Source organism: Bos taurus, chromosome 18 (assembly GCF_002263795.3).
Source record: "Bos taurus isolate L1 Dominette 01449 registration number 42190680 breed Hereford chromosome 18, ARS-UCD2.0, whole genome shotgun sequence".
NCBI lineage: Eukaryota > Metazoa > Chordata > Mammalia > Artiodactyla > Bovidae > Bos > Bos taurus.
Genome location: NC_037345.1, coordinates 60,458,682 through 60,464,611, shown reverse-complemented (window position 1 = coordinate 60,464,611; position 5,930 = coordinate 60,458,682).

The window sequence follows — 5,930 nt, the reverse complement described above, 5'->3', positions numbered from 1 at the left end:
GGTGAGAGCACAAAGCAGAAAGTAGGCAGACTCTGATTTGGGGGGATAGATGTTCGAGAATTTCCAGGGGGACTCCTGAGGCTTGATCCCACCTTTGCGTATGCCGAGCCTCCTTCCCCATGACCTTTTCCAGGGGAGGAGCTCCTGCTCCCGGCAGAATATGCTATCTAGGTTGGTCATAACTTTCTTTCCGAGGAGTAAGCATCTTTTAATTTCATGGCTGCAGTCACCATCTGCAGTGATTTTGGAGTCCCAAAAAATAAAGTCTGAGACTGTTTCCACTGTTTCTCCATCTATTTCCCATGAAGTGATGGGACCGGATGCCATGATCCTCGTTTTCTGAATGTTGAGCTTTAAGCCAACTTTTTCACTCTCCTCTTCCACCTTCATCAAGAGGCTTTTTAGTTCCTCTTCACTTTCTGCCAGGAGGGTGGTGTCATCTGCATATCTGAGGTTATTGATACTTCTCCCAGCAATCTTGATTCCAGCTTGTGTTTCATCCACTCGAGCGTTTCTCATGATGTACTCTGCATATAAGTTAAATAAACAGGGTGACAATATACAGCCTTGACGGACTCCTTTTCCTATTTGGAACCAGTCTGTTGTTCCATGTCCAGTTCTAACTGTTGCTTCCTGACCTGCATACAGATTTCTCAAGAGGCAGATCAGGTTGTTTGGTATTCCCATCTCTTTCAGAATTTTCCACAGTTCATTGTGATCCACACAGTCAAAGGCTTTGGCATAGTCAATAAAGCAGAAATAGATGTTTTTCTGGAACTCTCTTGCTTTTTCCATGATCCAGCAGATGTTGGCAGTTTGATCTCTGGTTCCTCTGCCTTTCTAAAACCAGCTTGAACATCAAGAAGTTCACGGTTAACGTATTGCTGAAGCCTGTCTTGGAGAATTTTGAGCATTACTTTACTAGCATGTGAGATGAGTGCAATTGTGCGGTAGTTTTAGCATTCTTTGGCATTGCCTTTCCTTGGGATTGGAATGAAAATGGACCTTTTCCAGTCCTGTGGCCACTGCTGAGTTTTCCAAATGTGCTGGCATATTGAGTGCAGCACTTTCACAGCATCATCTTTCAGGATTTGGAATAGCTCAACTGGAATTCCATCACCTCCACTAGCTTTGTTCGTAGTGATGCTTTCTAAGGCCCCTTGACTCCACATTCCAGGATGTCTGGCTCTAGGTCAGTGATCACACCATCGTGATTATCTAAGTCGTGAAGATCTTTTTTGTACAGTTTTTCTGTGTATTTTTGCCATCTCTTCTTAATATCTTCTGCTTCTGTTAGATCCATACCATTTCTGTCCTTTATCGAGCCCATCTTTGCATGAAATGTTCCTTTGGTATCTCTGATTTTCTTGAAGAGATCTCGAGTCTTTGCCATTCTGTTGTTTTCCTCTATTTCTTTGCATTGATCGCTGGAGAAGGCTTTCTTATCTCTTCTTGCTATTCTTTGGAACTCTGCGTTCAGATGTTCATATCTTTCCTTTTCTCCTTCGCTTTTCGCTTCTCTTCTTTTCACAGCTATTTGTAAGGCCTCCCCAGAGAGCCATTTTGCTTTTTTCATTTCTTTTCCATGGCGATGGTCTTGATCCCTGACTCCTGTACAATGTCAAGAACCTCATTCCATAGCTCATCAGGCACTCTATCTATCAGATCTAGGCCCTTAAATCTATTTCTCACTTCCACTGTATAATCATAAGGGATTTGATTTAGGTCATACCTGAATGGTCTAGTGGTTTTCCCTACTTTCTTCAATTTAAGTCTGAATTTGGCAATAAGGAGTTCATGGTCTGAGCCACAGTCAGCTCCTGGTCTTGTTTTTGCTGACTGTATAGAGCGTCTCCATCTTTGGCTGCAAAGAATATAATTAATCTGATTTCGGTGTTGACCATCTGGTGATGTCCATGTGTAGAGTCTTCTCTTGTGTTGTTGGAAGAGAGTGTTTGTTATGAGTAGTGCATTTTCTTGGCAAAACTCTATTAGTCTTTGCCCTGCTTCATTCCGTATTCCAAGGCCAAGTTTGCCTGTTACTCCAGGTGTTTCTTGACTTCCTACTTTTGCATTCCAGTCCCCATAATGAAAAGGACATCTTTTTGGGGTGTTAGTTCTAAAAAGTCTTGTAGGTCTTCATAGAACCGTTCAACTTCAGCTTCTTCAGTATTACTGGTTGGGGCATAGACTTGGATTACTGTGATATTGAATGGTTTGCCTTGGAAACGAACAGAGATCATTCTGTCGTTTTTGAGATTGAATCCAAGTACTGCATTTCAGACTCTTTTGTTGACCATGATGGCCATTCCATTTCTTCTGAGGGATTCCTGCCCGCAGTAGTAGATATAATGGTCATCTGAGTTAAATTCACCCATTCCAGTCTATTTCAGTTCGCTGATTCCTAGAATGTCAACATTCACTCTTGCCATCTCTTGTTTGACCACTTCCAATTTGCCTTGATTCATGGACCTTACATTCCAGGTTCATATGCAATATTGCTCTTTACAGTATCGGACCTTGCTTCTATCACCAGTCACATCCACAGCTGGGTATTCTTTTTGCTTTGGCTCCATCCCTTCATTCTTTCTGGAGTTATTTCTCCATTAGTCTCCATTCTCCATCACAGTGTGAACTAAAAGTCTCCTCGTGCCTTGTGACAAACTTCATTCATTCGTTGCTCTTCCATTTCTGAGGGCTCTAGGAAAACTCTGCCCATTTCTGAGTAGCTGTGTGACAGTCCTTTTAATGTTTCCTTCTACCTCTAGACAGAAATGTGTGAGTGAAGTGGTAGACAAACTGCCAAACATCTAGGATTATTAGGGATGGGTTTTTGTTCTCTGATTTATAATTTCCTATCCACTGGGAGCGACACATAGGACCTTCTAAATAAATTTCAAATTCAAGTAAGTTTTCATTGCAGAAAGCAAAACCTGGTGAAAATGAAACAATGCACATCTCAGGTTGACTTCAAAGTTTCTCTTTTCCTTATATGATCTCATACTAAATATCTTTAGTGTATTTGCCCCAATTCTAACATGCTAAAATACTTATTATATTCTATTACCTCATAGAATTTTAAAATAAATGGACATAAAATCTTAGCACATTTTCCACTATATTATTAATGGTTGATTTAAACTATGACAATTTTTAGATTATATAAAGAAATCTTTATTAAAAGTTCTAATTGGAATATAGCTGTTTTCCAATTTTGTACTCCTATACAGCAAAGAGAATTAATTATAAATATCAGTCGGTTCAGTTCAGTTGCTCAGTCAAGTTTGAGTCTGCGATCCATGGTCTCCAGCAAGCCAGGCTTCCCTGTCCATCACCAAGTCCCAGAGCCTGCTCAAACTCATGTCCATCGAGTCAGTGATGCCATGCAATCATCTCACCCTCTGTCGTCCACTTCTCCTCTCATCTTCAATCTTTCCCAGCATAAGGGTCTTTCTCAGTGCATCAGTTCTTTGCATCAAGTGGCCAAAGTATCGGAGCTTTACCTTCACCATGTCCTTCCAATGAATATTGAGGACTGATTTCCTTTAGGATGGAGTGGTGTGATCTTCTTGCAGTCCAGGGGACTCTCAAAAGTCGTCTCCAACACCACAGCTCAAAAGCATCAATTCTTCGGCATTCAGCTTTTTCATGGTCTAACTCTCACATCCATATATGACTACTGGAAAAACCATAGCTTTGACTAGATGGACCTTTATCAGCAAAGTAATGTCTCTGCTTTTTAATATGCTGCCTAGGTTGGTCATAGCTTTTCTTCCAAGAAGCAAGTGTCTTTTACTTACATGGCTGTAGTCACCATCTGCAGTGATTTTCGAAGTCCAAAACCAAGTCTCTCACTGTTTCCACTGTTTCTCCCCTTGTTTGCCATGAAATGACTGACCGGTGCCATGATCTTCGTTTTTTGAATGTTGAGTTTCAACCAGCTTTTTCAGCCTCTTCTTTCAGTTTCATCGAGAGACTCCTCAGTTCCTCTTCAGTTTCGGCTGTAAGGTGGTGGTGGTGTCATCTGTGTATCTGAGATTATGGATGTTTCTCCCTGAATTCTTGATTCCAATTTGTGCTTCATCCAACCCGGTATGTCACGTGAAGTACTGTGCATATAAGTTAAATAAGCAGGGTGACAAATGATGTGCTCCTCTCCCAACTTGGAATCAGTCCGTTGTCACAGTCAACACTGTCAACAGTTCTCACTGTTGCTTCTTGACATGCATACAGATTTCTCAGCAGACAGGTAAGGTAGTCTGGTGTTCCCATCTCTTTAAGAATTTTCCACAGTTTCTTGTGATTCACAAATCAAAGGCTGTGGTGTAGTGAATAAAGCAGATGTAGTTGTTTTTCCAGAGCTCTCTAGCTTTTTCTATGATCCAAGGGGTGTTGGCAATTTGATCTCTGATTCCTCTGCCGTTTCTAAATCCAGCTTGAACATCTGGAAGCTGTCGGTTCACGTACTGATAAAACGTCAATTGGAGAATTTTGAGCCTTTGCTATTGTTTGAAATGAGGGAAATTGTGTAGTAGTTTGAGCGTTCTTTGGCACTGCCTTTCTTTGTGATTGGAATGAAAACTGACCTTTTCCCATCCTGAGGCCACTGCTGAGTTTTCCAAATTTGCCAGCCTATCGAGTATAGAACTTTAGCATTATCATCTTTTAGGACTTGAAATAGCTCAGCTGGAGTTCCATCAGCTTTGTTGGTCGTCATGCCTTCTAAGGCTGACTTGACTTTTGATGCCGGGATGTCTGTTACTAGGTGAGTGATCACACCATCGTGGTTATCTTGGTCCTTAAGATCTTTTTTGTATACTTATTCCATGTATTCTTGCCAACTTCTCTTAATATCTTCTACTTCTTTTAGGTCCATCCCGTTTCTGTCCTTTATTGTTCCCATCTTTGCATGAAATATTCCCAGTACCTCTAATTTTCATAAGGAGATCTCTAGTGTTTACCGTCCTATTGATTTCCTTCCCATTTAGGTCTCCACAGAGCAATGAGTAGAATTCCCTCTTTCAATCATAGTTTTAAAGTCTCTCTTCTTATTTAATTTCTTAAAACCAGTACTATATTAAGTTTATCTTATTTCTATTCAGTTTCCTTGGACACTGTCTTATGTGTCCTCAGTTTCTGACTAGTTCTCTGTCACTATCATTTATGATTTTTAGATCGAAAGACCGAATAGAACATTCTCAGAAACATGTGTGGCAAGAAGTACATTAAAGAATTACTAGGCACCTAGGATTTGTGAAAGTGTTTGGTGTCTCCACTTAAGATGACTAAAAGCAAGAAGTAATCATCAGATTGCCTATCACCTCTTAATTCAGTGGTCCTTGGAGGTTTTTATCTTGTTTCTTCCCCTATAACCTATTTCTTTGCCATCTCATTTTGTCCAGCGTTCTGTTTGTGGTCTCTGTTGTGAAGGGTGCAGAAACCTAGTTAATCTTCCTTTTGGTATCTGCACCTTGGTGGGTGAGGATGGTCCAGAGGTTTGTGCCCTTATCCTCTCTTGATCTGTGCTTTGATTGCTGTTAACTGTGACCAGAACCTGCTGGGGAGATTCAGGGCTGTTTCCCCCTTGTTCTGTGGTTGTTACTGCCCTGTCTCTGGTGGTGCCTGCTCCCTGCGTGGGGTAATAGAGCCCCCAGATCTGAGTCTTTGCTGTGAATCTGATCTGTGGTGCCAGGCAGGTGGGATTGGAGCACACCCACTGGGAGAGAAGTCACTGAGTATTACTCCTCTAGGAGTGTTCACCTCAGGGTGTGCTCTGGTGTCCCCTCTCATGCGTTCTGCAGGCTCTCGTGATATGGAGTGTTGGCACTGCACTTAGACCACCTTAACCATGGGCATGATGGCACATGGCCCTGGTGGCTCTCAGATGTTTTTTTTGCAAGGTCACCAGCACAGATTCAGTGAAGTCAGGT